The 12,878-nt window shown below is 35.9% G+C and overlaps 2 protein-coding genes across 4 annotated transcripts in view; one reads left to right on the top strand and one right to left on the bottom strand.

The window, feature by feature from the left end:
• Positions 1 to 8,186, bottom strand: part of LOC110838352 (guanylate cyclase 32E) — a 107,240-nt gene extending 99,054 nt beyond the window's left edge. Inside the window, exon 1 of the mRNA XM_022081466.2 lies at positions 7,910 to 8,186. The gene's annotated coding sequence lies outside the window, so the exon portion shown is untranslated. The remainder of the gene's footprint in view (positions 1 to 7,909) is intronic.
• LOC110830146 (somatostatin receptor type 2) overlaps positions 1 to 12,878 on the top strand; it is a 169,745-nt gene that overhangs the window by 16,263 nt on the left and 140,604 nt on the right. Inside the window, exon 1 of one of the 3 annotated variants that reach the window (XM_087352973.1) lies at positions 8,862 to 9,104. The exons of the other annotated variants lie outside the window; for them this stretch is intronic. The gene's annotated coding sequence lies outside the window, so the exon portion shown is untranslated. Of the gene's footprint in view, positions 1 to 8,861; positions 9,105 to 12,878 lie in introns of those variants that run through there. 3 annotated transcript variants of the gene reach the window in all.

Genomic DNA, 12,878 nt, shown 5'->3' with positions numbered 1-12,878 from the left:
TTCAACAGTGTAACAAGGTTTCACGAATATATATTGTAAGATTCTACGCGGTTCTACACGAATAAACTAAAAGGGAAAAAAAAGAAATGCTGACAGAATTTTATTAACGCTTTACAATTTTTGTCGTAAAATTAAATATTGGTATTTCCCTTTAACACAGTGCGCATCGGTCTAAGTCAGCTGAAATATCGCTTCGCTCTGTTTATTGACTCCGTTGCTAATGGATAAGCCGTGTATCCGATTAGAAATGCAATTCTCATTAGCCGCATGTTCCCACACGCCCTAAATTTTAATTCTTTATAAATTATCCTATCCGCTTTAACACACGGTACAGAATATATGTTGTGTTGGAGAGACTGACTAAACATTAATCATGAGATACTTGTATAGTGCCTTAAAGTAGGCCACAGGCTTCAATTAGTCAGTCTCAAGCTTTGCATGATTTAAAACTATACATTAATTACTACGTGTGATGAATTTTCCTTAAATAAACCTAGAAACGAAGAGTAATTTCATAACAAGGATGGATGAAACAAATAGAAAGACTTAGTAACAGAATGAGAAACGTTGATTAATTGTTAATTATTAAATTATGGCTGTCTTTAATTCAATACGTTCCATTACGATGGGGGAGTGAAGGTATAGAACTCACTTTCGCATAATAAAAGGAACGTCGCGGTCGAGTGGTTAGCATTCCTGCTTCATATTTAGAAGAATCCGGTTTTATATCTTTGCCTGGAGGCCAGCTCTCCTGGTTGTCCTCAGTCCCTCCAGGCAATCAAAATAAGCCACGACCGCATCCTTTCCAATTCTTCCTAATTCACTGTTCATCAACGATCCCAATATTGGACGCTGTATAGGCTGAACTGCTGAAAGCGTCGTTATATAAACTACTAACAATATAATCATAGATGATTATACTCGGCGAACCGACATCAATTGGACATCGAACTTCGGGTTTATAAACCGTACACTGTAAACTGTTTTAAGAATATCTCTAAGTATTCTTAATGGTCTACGTAAAGCTATATGAATAAATTTTATGCAGATGTTAATAAAACCTGAAATACAGTACTTCCTGTTATATGAGAACTAACAAGTGTAAATATAATAAAGTCACCTGGGGAAATCAACCGTGTCACTGTAGATTTATATTCAGAAGTGACGACTTCTATTTCTCGAGAGAATTTTATTACATTTATTCTCAGCGAGTACTTCAAGTCGTTTAAAGTGTAAATGTAATTAATTTTAATTAAGTTACAACCCGCTTTTATTAAGGTCTTAAAAACCTTACCTACGTCGGTCTGCGATAATGTCGGCGGAAAACTGGCTTAAATATATGCATCCACACAATGAATGTAAAATATATTACTAATATATGCAATATAGCTGACTAATATGTAAAATAAATAAAATTAACTATGTAGATTATAGTGGTTATTATATGTACCACCTGCTTTAACAATCAGTAGCAGTCGCACGCAGTGTATTTATGTGTTTCGTATGATTATAGCTGTAAGGGGCGATTATTTCCTTGAACAGCGTTAACAAATTGAACGTTATCGTGTTTTCTTTTTGTAGTAACTAACATTTAAATATTATTTAGGCGGATTGCAGCTTTAAAGGGTTAAGTGTTCGCTTTGGGAAACGTTTTCGCGAGTTACTGCCATAGTCACCGCATTGATCTGACGTCTGTTCGATTTACGACGCCCTGTACGTACGCGGACTGCAGACGGGCGTCGTGCGTCATGCGTAAAGTAAACGTAAAAGTTTACTACCACCGCCACTAGTGTATTTACACTTTCTTGTTTATTTTCAAAGGAATTTGTTTCAAGTTTCGCAAACAAAGGTTTCGCCGTATCGTAAACTGCTTTTAACGTGAAATATCTTACTCGTAAAATTGCGAAACTTTTGTTACCTTGTTTTCTTTGTCTGTCCTTCTAACAATATAGCAGAGTAAACAAGGCCACGGTGGTCTAGCGGTTAGAACGCTGGTCTTGTAATCCGGGAGGGTCTCGGGTTCGATTCCCGGCGGTGCCCGAATTTATAACTTGTGTTGGGCAAGGCCGTGGTCTAGGCAACACGGAGTTTTCCTCCGTGGCATCCCAACAATTACTCCATTCACACACAGAAGAAGGCAATGGCAAACCACTTCTGGATCATCTGCCAAGAACGTATATGAACAGGTCCCAGTCCGAGAAAAGGATGGAAGGATCCTGTTCATATGGACCTGTCCTCAGACAGAACACTAAATAAATAATAATATAAAACAATGTCTAGATCTAAATAAGATGGACCAACACCATATCAGACTGTTCATAATGTGCACACCTCACCAAATTACGAAGTCGTGGAGAGAAACGCAAGAATCATACAAGGACTGGAACATTAAAAACAATAATTTATCAAATAGGATGAGATGGAGAGGAAACTCCGTTTATTGAATTGCCAATGAGAATACCTCACCCAATCGACAATGCCCAATAAAATAGATACGGCTTCATGCCAGAATGCGAATGTAATTCGCATCAGAAGCCATACATATCACCGTATAATGGGATTCATTCTTAACATTATTTAACTACCAGGTAATTAACAAAATATTTAACATGCGTGGCATTTGAATCTGCAATCAATTCGAAATTTTAATATTTAATTACGCGAATCTCATTAACCATGATACAACTGTCACTTTATTAATGTAAAATATCAGTCAAATCACTTCACTGTATCACGAGGAATATTTTTATTGTTACGATGATATTTTTTTTCAAACAAAATGCAACCAGAAAATGGATTCATATCACAAAAAGGGTAATGAATGTTAATGTCTACCAGGAACCATACGCTTTAGTCGGCTTATCTGAATTTTTAATAAAAATTATCAACATTACCTGTTTTCCCCTACACATTGCGGCGACTTTAAAAGGTATCGCGAAGCTCGGCGTCGATTTTGCAATATCGATTGCAATTGCATCTAGATTATTATTTTCCATAAATGCGTCGTCATGGTAAACATCGCAAATACAGACATCACGACGATCGGCGTAAGTACTCGCTGAGATAGGCGTTGATTTCATGTTCTATGTCGGCGTCGGTTTTCCAGTTTCTCCTCCTGTGGCGTCCCCAGTTTATGTTCGCTGCCGATAATATCTTGAATCGGCGTCGCTTTGCTAATGCGCTTAGTTCCAGTTACCACCATCAGCCTTGATGAAGTGGTCAGAGATTGCCTCCGAAAGCATTAAAATCTTCCGCGGACACATTCTCACAAAACGTTTCCCATTAGAATTTTATAATTATCCTTTTGGTTTGTTCCGAATTAAGTAACACTTACAGATGATACGGCATCAATAAACAACCGCCAAACGATTTACTCCACTCGCCATTTACGTTCACTGTAACCCGAAAATAAGCCATTTTCATTTACGAAGAAGAAATTATTACAGGCCGCGTGAAACAAAATACGACGACCGCGTAAGTCTCCTTGGCTTTAGGTAGTTAATTCGGCTGGATTGTTGTAACAGCCGCGTTTCAAATTTAAAGGCTTATGTTTCTTTTCTTTGTTTAAGCATAGCAAGCGATAAGATTTCTGTTCAAAAATAAAAAAAATGTTTAATTGTTTTATTTTTCCTGTTCCGAAATCAAAGAAGCTCACGTCTGGAAAACACGAAAGCAAACAGTACCAAGGTTTTCCAAGAATGCGAAATTTAAGAAGCTGTATTCACAGCTCAGAGGATAAGGGTTATATATATATAACTTTGTGCTGGTATGACGTAGAAATATGAGCCTTGCTAGTTCTATATGTCATACATCTCTTTCTTCAACCCTAATCTTGCTATTCACGAGATATATCGATTTGAAAAAATCAGTCCTTCTGGTCTGAATATGGTGATAAACGTACCCCTCAATCTATCAACACTTTTAATTATTTTCGGCTCATTAACAACAAGAATTAAGTCAGTGTTTTTGAAACGATATTATTAATTATCTTCGCTAATATTCTGAGTTTGTATGTACCCCACACACTCAATGCAGCGAGGCTAAGTGTGCTTTTACGTTAGTGTTAGCTCACGTCACGCATACGAGACAGCTGAGTTGCAGGATAGCACTTTCAGAGGTTTTTGTATGGATGCATCATCCATCATCACGCTAAAAAGTTGTCAGAGTGTAGAAACACCTGTTATGTTTGCTTGTAATATAGGAATACCGAGTTTAACTACAGGAAAAGTTTTTATCAACGTAAATACACAAATAATAAAAAAAAATAAAAGGGAAATACATATCGTCTCCACGTTCAGGGTAGAAATAAAAGATGGATGCAGTATGTTCCTGTTAAACGATTGTAACCACCTAAAGACTAGATATCTAATACCACTGTTAAAAGTATATGCGGCAGACAGACAGACAGACATGACACTAGAGCGAGTGAACATACTGCCTCCATCTTCAGGAATGCCTACACAACGCTGTAATCCGGAAGACTAAAACTGGCATTCTTGAAGCTACGTTTATAGTTAAATTATGTAGGTCCCAAAGCTTACATATTTAGTTAAAATGATTAATTATTTATTACAATCAAAACTAAAACGTAAAAATTTGATTTCAAACATCGCTAATTCTTTTCATTGAGAATTTATTATACATTACAATGGACAAAATATTCTTTTCTAGATAGCATAGTCTAAATACGTTTATTTTTTAATGTATGAATTGCACTGATCACCATGAAAATTACCGCCAAAATTTTTTTAATATGCACAATTTTTAATATTCCCTAACTTTGGTTTGTATTAAAAAATTAACTTACATATCATTTACGCAGTTTAAATGATTAATGTAATTTAAATTATATTGAATCTGGGATCAATATTTAAAAACCTAGGCTTACAGTATGGTCATAAATACAAAAAAAAAAAAAAAACAGAAAAAAATAACATTAAAAACTTATCTTGACTCTAAATTCATTATACATTACGTTATTATTTCTTCTTACGAGAAATGGTCATTAATTGTCTTAAAACTGTTACATGATATAAACAATTGTTAAGTCCCGATATGCAATAGACACTTCAAAATTAACATAAAAATTTGCTTATCAATTATGTTATATAAATGTTATTGCCTACTGATATTATTTGTCCATCAGACGTTATAGTAAAACACGTGGTATAGAATTGTAACATGAAACCAGTAAAAATTTAATGACCGAATTTCGAAATATAATGGATGATATGTCTCTTTTAATTAAGACTGCTCCTAATTAAAAACTAACCCAGGATACTACCTATCCTCTCTCTGATTTTACGGAATTATCCTCAGTCACTCTATAACAATATCGGGCTATTGTAAGTGACAACCGCTTCCTCTCATATTGCCCATAAACGTTAATTCCTGTCGTACAACTTATTCAGCTGATAAATCATCGTTAAATATACCAAGAAATAACCGGAAGATATGCCAAGCGGGAGGCATATCAGGTCCTTGTAAGGCTGAACACTCAGCCGATCGCTTGGAAAAAAGACGTAAGCCGTAAACGTCCCTTCTGACTGAGTAATGGCGGCAGAGAGTGACTGACGTCATGATGAATGATGAAACCACACAAGTTTTCCGTCACTCCACGGGTTCAATATGAGAGCTTACAAGTTTAAGAAAGTTTCACGTGCTAATACTTTAATTTTCCACTTCTATTGTCTACAGTTGCTTCAACTTTCATCAAACTCTTAACTCTGAATATTCACGTAAATCACTTGATTGAACTTATTTAAAAATAGAGTACAACTTTAAACTTTCAAAAACAAGGATTATAATATTAATAAACTTTACAATTAATGTTGGTTAGTAGGTTAGGTTAGATTGATAAACATTTCCTGAATTTTTGGCCTTATGAGTTATTATCTATGAATGTATAATCGTTGTCATGGTAACGGAAGTCTTTAACTTAGATTACGAATTGTAATTATTACGCGATCTTTTCGCGATGTGCCTGAAATGAACACATTTTGGGCAGGTCATCTCAATCTGCCTGTCCTTGTGTCCGCATGATTTAACTCCAGAACTACAAGACGGATTTTGCTGAAATTTGGCATGGACGTTGTGTAACCTGGAATGTTAGGGGTCTCTCTATACGACAGGGGCACAGAAATTAGTGATTAGGGAATTAAAGATTTATAAGTTAATTTTCGTGGCAGTGGAGGAGGTGCGATGGGAGGGGGAGGACGCGATGGCAGTGGAAAATTTTACATTTTTCTGTGGAAAGGAGAATGACAATCATCTGTTAGGGAAAGGTTTCTTGTTCACAGCAGAATTAGAGCAACACTTAAGAGAGTATAGTTTGTTAGTGACAGGTTGTCTTATGTAATTCTATAAGGACTTTGGTGGGAATTATTGTCCTTAATGTTCAGGCCCCAACTAAGGACAAAAGTGATGATATCAATGATAGATTTTATGAAGAAGCAGAATCAGTATCTGGTGATAATAGCAAATTAATGGCAGATTAAATCAAAATTTGTAACAGGTGGGAAAATGTCTTTTCTCAGCTCTTAAATATTCATGGAGCTGATGATGTTAGAACCATGTTTAGATAAAGTTTAACTATACATTAAAAAGTTGAAAAGTTATAAATCTCCAGCTATTGGCATATGCTGATAATGTTAATTTATTGGGGGACGAAATAAATACAATATAGAGGAACACAGAAGTTCTACTAAAAGCTAGTAGAAAAGTTGGCCAACAAATACATTAAGAAAAAAAAAAGTATATGTAATGTATGCAAAATCACATTATGGTGACTAATAAATCCTTTGAAAGTGTGAAAAAGTTAAAATATTCGGGAACAACAATAAGAAATCAAAAGAATATTCACGACGAAGTTTGGAGGAGAATAAATTTTGGAAATGCTTGCTACTTCTCAGTCCAAAATATTTTGTCTTCCCGTCATTTCTAGGAACCTAAATATTAAAATATGCAAAACAATATTTTTTCTTGTTGTTTTGTATGGGTGCGAAACATGGTCTCTCACTCTGCATAATGATGAGCTTAAAATCTGTACTCCTCCCCCAGTATTGTCAGGTTGATTAAGTCGAGAAGAATGAGATGGGCAGGGCATGTAGCGCGCATTGATGGGACAAGACGTGTGCACCGGGTCCACTATTTGGGAAGCCTGAGGGGAAGAGACCACTGGGGAGACCTAGACGTAGATGGGAGGATAATCTCAGGCGGGATCTATGGGAGATAGGAGTTGAAGGAGACTGGATTTTGTTGGCCCAGGACAGGGTCCGGTGGATGGCTTTGGTTAGTTCGGTGATGAACCTTCGGGTTCCGTAAGCCATCTAGTTAGTTAGTTAGTTATGTAATTGGGCATAACCGTAAAATCACACTTCCTAGAATCAGTAATACCAATATGGCAGATGAAGAAACTTGTTTTGATAAATCGACACCAACACCACTTTCAAGATTATCTAAAGACACAAAACTTTATAAGAGTAATTTTTGTATAATGTATAACAAAAACATGATGACTACATTAAATAAAAAAAGTTTAGTGGTCGAGAATCGATCCTGCAACCCCACGCATACAAATCCAAGACATTACCACAGAGCTAGCACGTCCTTGGAGCAAAACGTAATCACTTAATGAAGAAGAGATGTAGTCAGTTTGATTTGCATATTTTTCATACCCCACGATAGCAGTATATAAAGAATCAAAACGTTCTTATACTTTTTCACTAGTTACTGCATATCGTCTGCAGTTGATAAAGAGTCGTAAAATAACATTACATGAGAAAATTTATCTAGTACGAAACGCTGGGTAGTATAACCAATTGCACACGCCGAGAATTTTCCAGGATATAAAATTACTTGTTGCTATTCATAACTATAATGTTAATGGATACATTTTAATTTCAATTACCTTTCTGTTGTTACAGCAAATTCTTTATTCCTTCCGCATCCGTGGAAACAAACAACACACTTCAGTATTTTTACCCACACCTGTCGCACACATCAAATATCAATGTCATTCTGCCAACGCCACATTTCATAACTTGCAGCTAACAAACACAATAACACTTTTTCACTCTACCATCTATTCATAAACAACCGATAAAATTTATTACAGATATAAAAGCACTTTCTTACGCACAATACATAATGTAGCACGCGATTGACACTGCACGAACGAAAATGGTTTCGCTTGCTTATGGAGGCAAATTTCGAACCTACGCATTTGTCTTTTGTCAAGATGGCGGTACTGTATAGTCAGGAGTATTCGAACGGCACGACCATTATTCTGAGTAGATGGCTCTGCAGTAGTAAACCTTTTTGATTCTGCATGATTATTCAACACGTAATTTTTTTAATTAAAGTTTTTTTTTATTTCTTGGGCGTATCGTTGATTGGTTCCTTGTTGTTCTTCCCAGCACCTTGGTTTCAAAACCTATCATTATATTTTCTTTCCTTAACAAAATGTAATCTCTTATATTTTAATATTTACGTAACAGAAAATATAACCAGTTTTTCGAATGTTTGGGAGATGAAACTCAATTAAAGATATTTGCATTTCTATTTTATTCTAACTGTTTTCGTACATCACTAATATAATTCTTTTATTTTTCCCTGCAATCATAAATTTCACTGTTAAAAATAATATTAACACACATTTTTTTGTCAGTACGTGAACACAGTTGTTCATAAAAATTGTTATGTACACTTAAGGAATGTGTAATAAGTTATGTAATGTTAAAATATGACTGGTACCTGAGTTGTATACAATGCGACATCAGAACCATCTGTTGGGGGAGTTTTCTCAAATGGTACCAGTTAGAATACAAGAGGCCTTGAACTTGTCAGTCCCAGAACAACAGCCTGTCGCGGTGCGTGAGTGTAGAGTATGATGGTGTGTTATAATTCTATACGACTGTTTACTTCAATGTGATAGGATCTGGTAATATTATCGTGATATTTCTTTTTGAAGTTTCTTAAAATTATATAGTTTCGATATAAATAATTGTTACAAGGTTCTTTGCAAGTGTTTAAATGCGAAAGTGACTTATGTGGTGGCACGTGAAGAAGAGGGGTTGATTAGTGGCGACTGAAACAACATGAAAGTAAGTTAAACGTTGCCGAGTGGCATGTTTTATCCGATTAACTAACTTATTTCACTGAAATTTTCAATACTTTAATGCAAGATTTATAATTAAACATTTACGTATGTAATTAAATTATGTTTTATGTGTAATTAGTATTTAACGGTAGCTACTGCTAACTCTTGGTTCAGAGTCCATCTTTAAAATTAATAGATGCTTAATTAGCGGAAAAACTTCCGTGTTATGGAACTCGAAAGATCATTACCGTGTTAACAAAAGCCCCCTGTGATCTATAAACTAAGCCACATAAATTCAGTCCACATTACCTTACTAGATTTTTAGATACGTTTTAATATTATCTTTCCATCTACACTAGCTCTTTGAAGTTGGTTCTTTTGAAAAAATTTCTGAAGAAAACTAATGATAAAGTATTTTAAATCATTCAATATTTTCTGTCAGTCGCTTAGTCAGTTAACAGAAACAAACATAGTTATAAAAAAGTATTAACTCGTTTATTTCCAGACGATTAGTAAAAGGTTATGAAATGATCACGTGATGAGTACAACGTTTTAGAAACTATTTCATAGATATTTATGAAATCTGCTACTGAAACATTCCGCTGTAATTTGTTCGGAGTTTTTAATTTCATTTGTTTTGGTTGTGTTGTTCCATAATACCTTAAACAACACTGTCCCAATATGACTGTCTTTCTGGAGGCTTCGCCTTGTAGTCATGTAGAAATACACCAACGTTTCAGAGATGTTTAGTGCCTCAATTATTATAATTATCGTTTGGAATTAAGATCTATCTCTGAGATGTTTTAGATCTTTTGAAACAGGTGTTAGGACATGTGCCATTTTTCCAGGTGTCTTGCCGTCATACGCTTTTCAGTGAACCAGGTGCATCAGACTAGTAAATGCCACACATCTGTTCGACCATATCTTCCCACGCCCCCGAGGACACCTGTGGTTGCAGGCCGTATCTTGTCTCAGTAAGCCGCGTTATCTGCAAGTAGTGGGTCGATTTGTCTTGTCACAGTTAACAAGTAGTTCCCCAAGCCCCAGCTTACTACACGAACAAACTTCCCTTCGTCAAATCTGTGGATAGTATCCATACAGCTTATGCTGGAAAACGTTCAGAACATGTTTTTAAATCTAATTATTTAACCCTCTGTAGCCCGAAACCACTTATGTCATCCTTCATACATCCAAATGTCCTTCTGAGCATCCTGTTTTTTTTTAAACTCTTGTAATCTACCTTTTTCTTTCAAAGTAAGAGACCATGTTTCTCAACCATCCAAAGCAACAGGCAAAATTATTGTTTTATAATCCTGCTATTTAATATTTTGGAAACTTAAAGGGATGACAATAGTTTCTCGAATGTATTCTGTTCTTAATTTCGTCACTGACATTGGTCGATTTACCTTAAACTTTCTATCTGTGGCCTGCACATTTTTTTTTAATTCTCATCCTGACACATGCAGATGTACGAGGTCTGCCCCTTGTAATCTCACACACTTATTTTTCACTGGTTACCATATCGACCGAGTGGTTATCCCTCGTGAGGCCCCAGATACAAATCTCGGCTTGCAGACCGACTATCGACTTTCGTGGTTTTTCACAGTCCCTCCAGTCAAATATTATGATAGTACCCATAAAATAACCGCATCCTTCCATATCCCTCCCAGTTCATTATTTATTAATCATTCAACGCCATATAGGCTGCGATACGTACACTGTCATTAAACCAAGCGTAATTAAATAACTAAATTTGAACATTCAAATAATTATACGTAGGTTTAAAGATGTAGGTTGTTTTATCGCTTTAGACAAATACGATGCAAATTATCTGAGTTGTAGAGTGTCAATGCATAGCTTTTGTGCATCTTGTGCTATTGATACCCTTAGGAAGGTCATTGGACAGTGGAGGATACCTTTTAAACTGAATAGTCCGTAACATGATATCTGATACAAGATCATTACGCTGCAGTATATTGTGCTATAGAAAGAAGGACACGTGTTGGATGTCTCTGACACGACACGTGTCCGTCATCTAGGTCTTGTAATTCATCATCCATCACTTCCTCCTGCACTGGTATTAGCTGCAGCCAATAGCAACTCGCCATTTCACTACCTCATTGTCTCTACGTCAAAAGACAGAAACATACATCTGGTGATCGTCTAATCAATCAACTTGTCGTTCCGTGTTATTGAACGAAGACCCGTCGTAGATTACTTCTAGACTCCAAGCAACGCCCTCGTGTCGTGGACCCCTTAGCTAGCTGCCAACTAACCCTTTCTCTTTTAGTAAATACATCTCTGCATTTTAAAGAACCCTTACGTGTATAACCTCAGATGCTACAAATTAATTTAGTTCTGAGAGGATAACTTTAAAATGTATATTAACCAGGATTTGAGGGTGTGTAGCTCAAGATTCGGTCCGGAGTTTGAGATCGTTAACAGGATAATGTATCTGAGATTTGAAATTTTCACGACGTGCGGATGAAGATGTTCTTCTGGGATTTCGCGACGTGTAGACTTATAGTTAGAAACCGACGTTTCGGAGAGTCAAACTCAATTCATCTTCAGGGCTGAAGAACAAATTTATCACGATAATGGGTGTTCGGAATTTATTTAAAGAAACGTATAATTTATTTACCAGAATGTAGGATATTCTAGGCACATATATTTTTACCCTACAGAAAATTTTCACATACGTTCGTGCATTGATGAACATACACACATACGTGGCTCTGTTTGTGTCCAGAAACACCAACCTCTGTATATCAAGATGACAAATGTCTTGTCCCTGTTACACCTATTTGCGTGGTAGCTGCACTGCCATTACAAAGTGATTCCATTTTCCTTTGCTTTGCGTGCAGAAAGTTTATTTTCCTTGTCCCCCCTCCCCCTGTACCGACCCCTACTTCAAGGGATGATGTAAGGAAACGCTTGTCTGCTCTAAGGGCTTCGAACTGAGATGAAGCACTCAGAAAAGAAAGATACATTTTCTTGTAAGATTCCTGCATCAGACAGAATTGTATAAGAGGCACACAGGAATTGGAGGAACTATAAAATGTTACGAGACGTTCTGCCCCTGATGCTGTTTTTAATTCTGCCCTTCTGTCGTTTTTGTAAATACGTGAAATGACAGGCGAGTTACTACTTACGTCTATGCTTCATTCTGTTTGTAGATAATAGAACAAAATGCATCAGTTTCCTAGGTTACGTACAAAATATAATTCGAAAGTCTGAATGAAACAGACCACTCGCAAGACCTATGTGTAGATGGGAGGATAATATTAAAATGCTTATTAAGGAAATGGGCTTAGAGGATGTTGGTGGGTTCTTGTGATCGCAGTAATGAATTTTCGGGTCTGATAAAACACCGGGGAATATCTTAACTAGCCGAGAATGCTATTAGTTTCTTAATAAGAAATATTCTTCAGGAAGTTAGTTGATAATTAAGATTCTTTCAGGCGGTAGTGGTCTGTTGTATTTAATTATCATGGTGTCTGAGTAAATCCTTGTAAGTCGTTACACATATTAGAACAGTTGCAGTTGCGTAATAATATTTTTAATAATTTTAATATATAAAATTTTACTTATTTTGATTCCATATTAGGTGTTCTCTAAGTCTGTACTCAATTTATTTTTAAATGTCTTATTTTTATTCCAGTAACTGTCTCTTTGTGTGTGTTTACTTACTTTTGTCATAGTTTATCGTGGATTAAGCTGTTTATCCTGTTCCATTTTGCAAGTCAGCTATTATCGTACGTCTCTGGACGTCTATTCT

The sequence above is a fragment of the Zootermopsis nevadensis genome, unplaced genomic scaffold (assembly GCF_977971745.1).
Source record: "Zootermopsis nevadensis isolate Lab colony 2312 unplaced genomic scaffold, Znev_1.0 Znev_ptg000021l, whole genome shotgun sequence".
NCBI classification, from domain to species: domain Eukaryota; kingdom Metazoa; phylum Arthropoda; class Insecta; order Blattodea; family Termopsidae; genus Zootermopsis; species Zootermopsis nevadensis.
Note: the sequence above shows the minus strand (reverse complement) of the source record. Positions and strands in the feature narration are given on the sequence as shown.